We start from the raw sequence: 10,439 nt of genomic DNA, 5'->3' as shown, positions 1-10,439 counted from the left end.
GAGAGATGGCTCAGCGGTTAAGAGCACTGACTGCTCTTCCAAAGGTCCTGAGTTCAATCCCCAGCAAACATATGGTGGCTCACAACCATCTGTAATGAGATTTGGCGCCCTCTTCTGGCGTGCGGGCATACATGGAGGCAGAATGTTGTATACATAATAAATCTTTTTTTAAAAAAAGGAACCAAATACAAGCCAACTTTTTGGAGAGCAGACATTCGTCCGAACATATGGGCATAAAGACCAAGAGTGGAGTATAGGCACACACCTATAATGCCAGCACTTGGGAGAGAGAGGCAAGAGGATCAGAGGTTAAGGTTATTCTTGGCTACATAGTGAGTTCAAAGCCAGCCTGCACTACATGAGACTCTATCTCAAAAAACAAAAAGCAAAAGCTGGGCATGGTGGTGTGGTGGTGTACCTCTTTAATCCCAGCACTTGGATCTGTGCGTTTGAAGCTAGCCTGATCTACATAGGACATTCCAGGACAGCCAGGGCTATGCAGGGGAAACCCTGTCTCAAACAAACAAACAAAGCAAAGCAAAACAAGACTGAAGAACTTGAGAGGGATTAGTGGATACCCTCAGCCAGATAAGCAGATCAGGAGCACAAGACCCAGATCTTAGAAATAGAAGGTTAAAGTCATAACAGAGAAGCAGTTAGCTTTTATTTTTATAAAGTGCTTATTCAGGATCTGTATGCACGTAAGTCATGAAAACATGCCCCCCCCCCAGCTCCACATCGTCATTCTCTGCCATTTAGAATTGGCAAATAAAACACAGTTAATTACAAATACAGCACATAAAAGGTATTTGATCATCTGCAGTTCTAACTGAATTAGGTACTCCACATTTGTACGTGCTGAGTCTGCCTGTAGAAGGGTCTGGCTCACCCTGAAGAACGGCACGCTGCTTTTCAGGCAACCAGAGCAGTCTGAGAGGTGGTGAACCCCACCCCACCCGAGCACTCACCCCCACACACTGTCTTATGCTCCCCACCAGCCTTGTTACTGACTCACTTACCTGACAGCTCGTCCTTGGGACTGCAGGAGCCTCTGAATTGTTCTGGTGCTCTGGAAACTGCCTCCTTTGGAGGTGTGGTCAGGTCAGCAAGCTCGGATTAGTGTGTCACAAGGAACTTCTCAGACCCACTGTTTCCATCAAATCAGGCTCACAAGAGGCCCAGAGTGAAACAAGCAGGGCATCCTGAGGAAGAGGGGAGAGGCCCAGCCTGCGGGCAGCCATCAAAGCCTTGCTTTGTGAGCTTCTGCCTGAAGCTCTGTTCAGCCATGTGGAAGCCACTTCTCTGGGATCTGTGCCAGCCCCATCCCATTCCCTTGCCCTCTCGCTTCTCAAACTGGGAGGCAGGGGAGCCTGGGAGAGCACTCGCTCCCCACAAAGGGGAGGACATATACAGAAATGAAGAGAAATTGTAAATGTGGTCTTTAGAGTGACCCAGGCCTGTGGTCCACTGTCCCAATGTGAGGGAGACGGACCTGGTGAAGCTGAGCAGGGGAGCACCTGCCATGTAGCCTAAGCTGGCCCCAAACTACACAGCCCACTTGTTCAGATGTGTTTGTGAGCTGCTGAGGCTCGAACCAGGGCCTGACACATGTAATAGCTCTATTTCACTGCATGGTGGTTGCCCACGCCTCAATTCCAGCACTCAGGAGGCAGAGACAGGTGGATCTCTGTGAGTTTGAGGCCAACCTGGTCTACAGAGGGAGTTCCAGGACAGGCTCCAAAGTTATAGAAAAACCCTGTCTTGAAAAGAAAAACAAAAAACAAACACAAAAATTTCATTTCTAAGTCATACCCCTCAGGTTCCACCTCATCCCCTGTCCCATGTCCTGCAGCCCAGGTAGGTTTTGAACCTCTGATGCTCCAACCTCCTCCTCTCAAAAGCAAGGAAACGGGTGTGTGCAGCCGCACACAGTAGGTTTCCCTTGCCCAACTTGCAATCCTTGCTCCAGTATCTTTCTTAACGTAAGGTTATTTCTCTAGGCTAATTTCATCTCTGAGAAGTGTGATGGCTGTGGGGAAGATCAGGGAGGACCACACAGCACCCACTTCCGGTGCCTGATCCCAGGGAAGTATACTGGAGAGCTGGCAATTTTGCCCAATGTAGAATCTGTGGGCACCTACGTGAGGGGAACACACCCGAGCTTCAGCACAGCCAGAAACTCTTCTTGAGCAGCCCTCAGCAGGGGACATCCAACCTCTGCCTTGGTGTTGCACAGGGGTATGAGGGATTGTTGTGCTCAGACTCTTGCCCCCCAAAAAAGACCATCAGGGATCCAGGACTTGGATGTAAAAGGAAGGTTTATTCCAAAGCACAGTAGTAGCCTAGGCAAGGAACTCATCCAGCACACTCAAGGCAGTGAGGGCAGGAAGAGCTGCCTTCCAGAGATTACAGGACTTTTTATAGACAGTCTCACAGGAGGACCAGTTCTCACCTAATTTGCATACCCAGGCCTAACTGAGGACAGCAAATTATTACAAAAGGGTGTGAAATGCAATAAGCATGATATCATTATGCAAATGAAGTACGGACATAAGTATGTTCTCAGTTGGCCCGTTCCTACCTGTCCTTGGGGTATACAGATGAAGCATACTATGGACATATTTTTAATTGGTCAGTTCTTGGCTATCCTTGAGACAAGGTTCTCCCGGTTGGTATCGGCTCCTGCGATGGCCCTTGTCATGTATGAAGTGTTTTTCAAAATAGCCTAGCCTAAACAACGTGGTTCAGGCGGAAAGCAATTAGGTCATTCTGACCGGTTTTTCATTTCTCTCAGGATGCAAGTCCTTTAGATCATTTTCTGTAGGGGATTTCAAAGTCAGGGAGTTCTGTACTCCCACCACAGAAAAGTTCTCTTCAGTCAACCTCATCTTAGTCAGAGTCCAAACAGCCCACCTTCGGCCCTGGTCCTCTCTCCTAGAGATGCTCAGGCTGGGTTGAGCTCATGGGCACAGGTCATTCTCTGGAATCCAGCCACAGAAATGGTTTGCTCTCACCACAGTTTTGGGTTTACATAAGAAAGACCACATATAGACTCTGAAAGAAGACAAAGCTACCCACAAGCTAAGGAGGTGACATCAAAGGATAACACCTTTGTCTCAGACCTCCAGTCTGGGATTCTAGAGAATGAGTTTCTGTTGGTTAAGTCACCCAGGCTGTGACACTTTGTTATCCCCAAGGATCTTCACTGGATGTGAGGCTCCCAAGAGAGGATAAGACTAAGAGGCCAGGCTGTCCCCTAAACTGCTAAGACGCTCCATCAGGACTGAATAAAGAAAGGCCTTCATTGCAAAACATCCCCGTTACTCAGAGACTGTGAAGTCCATGGCACAGCCTAGTAGATGAAGGGCTGTCTAAAGCATCAGGTTCTCAACCCGGGAGTCATGACCCCTGGTGTGTGTGTGGGGGTGTCACATACCAGATATCCTGTATATCAGATATTTACATTATGAGTCATAACGGCAGCAAAATTACAGTTATGAAGTAGCAACAAAATAACTCTATGGTCGGGGGTCACTACAACATGAAATAATATTAAAGAGTCATAGCATTAGAAAGATTGAGAAACACTGGCCTGGAGCATCTCAGGATACCAGCTGGCACGAAGCCCTTGGGGGAAGAAGGGCCACAGCAACATTAAGGCTCAGAGCTCTTCTCCTGCCTCCTCCTGCCCTCCTCCCATCCCAAGAGTCGTGTTTACCTCTAGCTCCTCTGGCTGGAACAATGGTGACACTGTCCTCATTGGCCCACAAACCTATGCTGGCTGCATTGGCAGAAGCGCTTGGGCTCCCTGGCCTGCCTGGCCCCAGCTGACTGCAGGCAGGCAGGGAGGGCGGGAGGGGGCTTGCATTTCTAGGGTCAGTGTACTCGTGTAAAAGTCTTTCAATACGTTTCTGTCATGAGTAGAAACAGATGGGCTTGCCTGCATCTGAAGTTACTGAATAAAAGTAAAATCACAGCTTGCTTGGCTGGCTGCAGTTTCCCAAGTAATTTTAATTTTGCTTGAAAAGTTGGCCATAGACAATCATTAAAATTTTATTCCAATTTTAATTACCAAAATTGACTCTTAAGCTCTCACACACACATATATTTGTGTACATGTGTGTACATAAAAATAAATATATAGGTACATACATAGACTTGTTTATGGCAGAATGGCCATGAAAGTAAGGCTGCATGCCCCATTCAGAAGGGTGTTCAATAAGTCTTAGGAACCCAAGAGCTGAGTTGTTCTGGTGCAGAGGAGTCACACCCAAGCTGAGGAAGCCATTTAAGGGTCAGTTTGAAGTGGGATCTCATGGACAGGAGAGACTGTGAGCTGGACCCGAGGGACAAGGTCAGGAGACAGTCACTATGGCAGTTTTATTGGGTGAGGATTGCAATGAGAGGTTGAGTGATGAGTCAGAACGTTTGCCACATGTTGATCTTGGGGTGCTCTATGTTTTACCATGTGGTCGTGACATTACCTCATTTCTACGTGTCTTGTTTCCTCCGTGGCCTACTGGCATCTGCTTGACTCTGCCTACGCTCTCTCTATATCTCTGTTTGGATTTCCTGCCTGGCTTTGCTGTGCTAAGCCATTGGCTGAAACAGCTTAATTCATCAACCAACAAAAGCAACATATGTACAGAAAGACAACCCATATCATCCCACCAGGAAAACAATGGACTACATTTCTGAACTGTAAGTTAGCCCCCAATTAAATGCTTTCCTTATAGGAGTTGCCATGGTCATTGTGTCTCTTCACAGCAATAGAAACTCTGAAGCAGAAGTTGGCACTGTTCTGGTGGAAGCTCCACCCCAGCCCCTGGCGCCCATATACACAAAGAGTCTGGGATGCTCTCGTGGAAGCTCCACCCCAGCCCCTGGCACCCATATACTCAAAGAGTCTGGGACGCTCTGGTGGATACCCCACCTCAATCCCCTTCTCCATCTCTCTCCAAACACTGCTGCATCTCAAAAAGCCCACCAAATGATGACCTCCCCTCCCCTAGAGATGCTCAAGACCACTCCCACAGGGTATATAAACTGTCCCCCTGAAAACAGGTACATGTTTTTTTCGGTCTCCTCTCCGGAAGGTCAGAAAATCATCTGGAAGCATTTTACCCATTAAACCTGGGCCTGTTTAGATATGGCTTGATTTGGTCTGATTTGATTGCTGCATCAGCAAAGAGACTTATTGGGGTGTAAAGCTTCTCAGGTACCAGGAGTGGGGCATTGCTGTGATAGGCCTGACCATGTTTTTATTTGGAGAAATGTGGACTTGAGGACTTTGGGTTAGGAAAGCATTAAAATGCGTTAAGCACTGCTTAATGGGCCATATTGGAAGGAATATGGAAGACCGTGGTGCTGAGGGTAATTTGAACTGTGTGGACCTGGCTTAAGAGGTTTCAGAAGAGAAGAATTATAGTATGTGACCTAGAGACAGTTCTTGTGCTATTTTGGTGAAGAATGTGGCTGCTTTTTGCCCTTGTCCAAAAAGTCTACCTGGGTTTTCACACTTGCTGCATAAGAACTCTACGAACGGAGATACACCCCATCCCCTGATTGCATTTCTTTCACATTTGAGATTGCTGCAAGTCAACACTGTCAAGTGCTTCTAAGTGTGGGCTCTTTAGACTCCTTGCTGATTTTCTCAAGTGGTGCTGTTCTTTAGCCCAGATTATGAAAGAACCAGGGCTTCTAATAAGTGCCCTATTGAACCTTCTCTGGTCATGCCCTTCCAGAATCCAGGGAGGTAGAAAAAGTGCCCCCCCAGTACTCGCATGTCCTCTTTAGAACATGTTTTCAGTACCTCATTAGATATCCTCAAGTTTGCAGCCCCTTTTGGAGGTCTTTTTTTGGGGGGTCCAGCCTCTACAGAGTGTTGACAGAGGTTTCTGTCTTGCCTGGTCCTGCAGCTATTCCATCCCAAAGAAACACACAGAGGCCTACATTAATTATAAACTGGTTGGCCTATTAGCTCAGGCTTCTTATTAACTAATTATAACTTACATTAGCCCATAATTCTTGTCTGTGTTAGCCACATGGCTTGGCACCTTTTATCATCAAGGTATTTTCATCTTGCTTCCTCTATGCCTGGGTGACGACTGCAGACTGAGCCTTTCCTCTTCCCAGAATTCTTCTGTTCTGGTCACCTCCCCCATACTTCTTGCTTGGCTACTGGCCAAACAGCATTTTATTAAACCAATACAAGTGACAAATCTTTACAGGGTACAAGACTATTGTCCCACAGTAACAGAGTGGGCCCACCAGGGTATGAGGCACTATGGGTAGCTGAGAAGTGGCTCTGCAGGGAAAACAGATGGTAAATATTCAGGGTGGGTGTCCACAGTAGGTGCACAAAGTCACCCCTTTGATCCCCACTGCCACAGACAATTTATAGCTTCTTAGGGGGCCCTACTTCAGACCTCCGAACTCAGCTCATCATCTCTTGAACTCTCTGGGGCACTCATCTGAAAAGGACATGGTTAGACAATGTGAATACATCCATGACCCTCCTGCCTCCCCCCCCATCCCTAATATTAAAGAAATGTACAAGCCTCTGCTTCCCTTCTACCACCCTAAGAACCTTCACATGCTTAACTAGCCAGGAGCTAGTTAACTGTGGGCATGTTACACAAGCTGCACCCTCACTCTAAAGTAGAATCTCGGTCCACTGCTCCATTGATCTTGACAGTCAGATGCTTATTAACAAATATGTATTGAACATTCAGTGCTTCTGGGAAAGTACCAGCTCAACGTTGAGGTTACGTAAGGGAGCAGACATGCTTCATCTCCCCACGCACAATGTGAATTTTGAGCGCTCCCTCTGCCTTTCAGGTGCTTCAAATGCAAAGACCTGCATAAATCCGTCTATTGATTCAATCCCTTCCGCACTGGCTTCAACTACTTGTTGAGCTCAGTTAAAGCTTGGCTAGCTCAGACCATAACGCGCATGCTCACTCTGGGGTCTCCAAAGCGAGTAAGCGGGTCGAGCCTCCCTTGCGAACTTTGCAAACACAAACTTCGCAACGGTCCCCCCCCCCCATCAGCTAGAATGGTACGCTCCGCCGAGCAAGGAGTCGGAAATCAACCGCGGGGGCGGGACCTGTTGCTCCAGACGGCGGAAGTGCTGCTGCGCGGAGTTGAGCGGGAATTTGGAAGGAGGCTGCCGCGAGGTTAGGATGACTTCCCAGGGTCTGCGCGCACAGGGCGGGAGGAAATGGGCTCAGGAGGACAGGCGGGTCTCCTTGCGACTTGGCGTCCCCCATGCCTAGTGCCAGCGCTGGGGTCGGGTGCCTCTGTTTTGGCGGGTTTTTCTGCGGCGCGCCTCGCTTAGTCTTCCCTATTGGTCCTGCCCTTCTGGGACGTCCCCGAGCCCCGGTGTCGCCCGTGGAGCCCAGTGCCAGCGGGAAGACAGGCCAGTGGCACTGCGTAGGATCGGCAGGCTGCTTAGGAGGTGCCCTCGTGAGTAGAGTGGAGTTCCAGAAGCTAATAACCCGCACCAGATGTTTTGTTTTTTTTTTTCCATTTATATAGTGTTTACAAACCAAACACCCAATCTTCACTAGATGTTTAGTATATTTTCGGCACTGTATTTAAACGTTGGGACAGAAAACTATGCACTGGATGCCTCGTTTTATGGTTTCTGTTTCTTTTTCCCTTTCGTTCTGTTTTTGAGCAAGGGTCTTATGTAGCCTAATTGGCTAAAACTGTGCAGCTGAGGATGACCTTAAACTCCTCCACCTCCCGAGGGCTTGGATTACAGGCATGCATTAACCATGCCAGGTTCACACAGTTTTGGGGTGGTGATGACATCAAACCCAAGGCTTCATGCCTGTTAGGCAAGCCCTCCACCGACTGAGTGACATCCTTTAGCCCCCATCAGATATTCATTAGGTCCTTAATCTAAGCTTGTTCGTGTGCTCAAGATAACAACGATGAGCAAAACTGGATACAGCCGTGGAATTGTAGACCCGTGGGAGACCCAGCTGTTAATTTAAAATGTAGTATTAAAAGTTGGTAACATCGTGGAAGGAATTTTGCTGGTGCTTCCAGAGCATTTAACCCCAGTGTCTAAGAGTGTGGGTTGATCTGAGGTCTGAAGGTTTTGTATAAATTGAACCTTAGAGAGCAAGGATAGGGGGGTGGGTCTTTATTTTGTTTCAGATGAGAACTCCTATTTGTAAGGGCCAATAAGAGGAAGACCTTGTGGCTTTGAAGGCCAGAAAACAATTCATTGTTCTTAGAATAGAGTGTTAAAATAGGAAAGCAGTTAGCTTTATATCCCTTTTCATGACTCAAATTTCCATTACCTGCAAACAGCCCTTTCTTGTCACCCAGTTTAAACTATGTTTTTCTGGTTTTGGCGGTAAGTGCATAAAAACATATTTGATAGAGACAGTGTAAAATCCAATGTGACAATCCAGTGCTTCAGAGTGGCTGCTCTAACTCTATGGACATTCACTGTCATGTATAGACTTTGGGTCTGTTTAATTTCATTGTGTGATTTTTGTTTATTTGCTAGTTCTTTATAATACAGTTTTAGTGTGTGTGTGTGTGTGTGTGTGTGTGTGTATGAGTGTTTGAGACAGAATCTCATTTTATGTGGCTCTAGCTGTCTAGCTACATTGGAAGTCCATCTGTAGACCAGACTGACCTTGAACTCACAGGGATCCTCGTGCTTCTGCCTCCCCAAGTGCTGGAATTAAAGGCACGTGCCACTACCACCTGCTGGAAAACCACTTTTAAAATAAGGATAGACCTAAAAGGAAAGGCTAGATTGGAAGGAAACTATACAATTTACTTATTTATTTATTTTTGCTTAAAAAAATATCTTTAACGGACAGAAATCTCAAGGTCCAAATCAGGAGCAGAAGGAGAGAGAGCACGAGCAAGGAACTCAGGACCGCGAGGGGTACACCCACACATTGAGACAATGGGGATGTTCTATTGGGAACTCACCAAGGCCAGCTGGCCTGGGTCTGAAAAAGCCTGGGATAAAACCGGACTCACTGAATATAGCGGACAATGAGGACTACTGAGAACTCAAGAACAATGGCAATGGGTTTTTGATCCTACTGCACATACTGGCTTTGTGGGAGCCTTGGCAGTTTGGATGCTCACCTTACTAGACCTGGATGGAGGTGGGAGGTCCTTGGACTTCCCACAGGGCAGGGAACCCTGATTGCTCTTTGGGCTTTTGAGGGAGGGGGACTTGATTGGGTATAGGGGAAGGGAAATGGGAGGTGGTGGCGGGGAAGAGACAGAAATCTTTAATAAATAAATAAATAAATAAGAAAAGAAAAAAAAATAGTTTTTCATAAAAAAAAATCTTTAAGCCGGGCGGTGGTGGCACACGCCTTTAATCCCAGCACTCGGGAGGCAGAGGCAGGCGGATCTCTGGGAGTTCGAGGCCAGCCTGGTCTACAAGAGCTAGTTCCAGGACAGGCTCCAAAGCTACAGAGAAACCCTGTCTCGAAAAACTAAAAAAAAAAACTTTACTGCTGTGTTGAGGGGGACAGGTTGAAATATCTTGGAATGGCCCGGTGAGAGATGCTGATGGCTTTGGTGGTCAGAACAGAGGCGGAGAGCTACTGACAGATTGAGAGGTGTTGGGGTGACATTGGTGGGACTTGGTAGTGGATATCGAGTATGAAAACAGAGTTCCTAGGAGTTTGCCCAGGCTTGTGGGTTGGGCGGCTGAGTGGACGCTGCTGCTGTATATGAGGATGGGAAGCAGGAGGGGGCAGAGAAGCAGGTGGGTTCCCCCCTGCAGTCTGCACTTACCTCTTGTGTCCAGTGCGCCTCCGTTCATCTCTCCACCACACAGTTCACCTCTCTACGCAGGCATTCTGCATCTAAAAGAGCCTCTAGGTCGCCTCTGGTCTCTCCTCCCTGTCCCTTCCCACTTCGATTTGCACAGCAGTTTGATGAAGACCATTCCCAGTCTCCTTGGTAGTTGTCGTTCCTTAACTGTCCTGAGGTCTTGTTTCTTCTCAGCCTCCCTCTCTGCTTTCCTACTTGGTCTCCCTCTCGGCCGATCTGCTTACATTCCCAAATACATGTTCAGGCATGCCTGCCTTTGTTTACGGTACCCTCCTTCCCAATATTGTAGACCATCTGGTTGTCTCGGCTACCTAAATTTAGTCTCTTAAACTGGGCAGTGGTGGCATATACCCTTAATCCCAGCACTTGGGAGGCAGAGGCAGGCGGATCTCTGTGAGTTCGAGGCCAGCTTGGTCTACAAAGGGAGTTCCAGGAAGGCCAAGGCTATACAGAGAAACCTTGTCTCGAAAAACCCAAAAAAGAAAAGTAGTCTCTTAAAAAAGTTCAGACTTTTCTCCTAAAAACACTTTTAATGTCACTGGCCTGGCTTCTCACTTGTAGTTTGGGCTGGCCTCAGACTCACTGTGTAACTGAGAGCTGGTCTTGAATTC

The 10,439-nt window shown here is 47.5% G+C and overlaps 1 protein-coding gene across 3 annotated transcripts in view; it reads left to right on the top strand.

The window, feature by feature from the left end:
* Window positions 1-7,083: 7,083 nt before the first annotated feature.
* Fanci (FA complementation group I) overlaps window positions 7,084-10,439 on the top strand; it is a 52,171-nt gene continuing 48,815 nt past the window's right edge. For 2 of the 3 annotated variants that reach the window (XM_050153991.1, XM_050153989.1), the window contains exon 1: window positions 7,084-7,178. The gene's annotated coding sequence lies outside the window, so the exon portion shown is untranslated. Of the gene's footprint in view, window positions 7,179-7,316; window positions 7,468-10,439 lie in introns of those variants that run through there. The other variant, XM_050153990.1, reaches the window with a different exon arrangement.

This window comes from Alexandromys fortis, unplaced genomic scaffold, assembly GCF_014885135.2.
Source record: "Alexandromys fortis isolate MF-2015 unplaced genomic scaffold, M_Fortis_MF-2015_v1.1 scaffold_86, whole genome shotgun sequence".
NCBI lineage: Eukaryota > Metazoa > Chordata > Mammalia > Rodentia > Cricetidae > Alexandromys > Alexandromys fortis.
The sequence above is the reverse complement of the archived record's forward strand: the minus strand, read 5'-3'. Positions and strand labels throughout refer to the sequence as shown.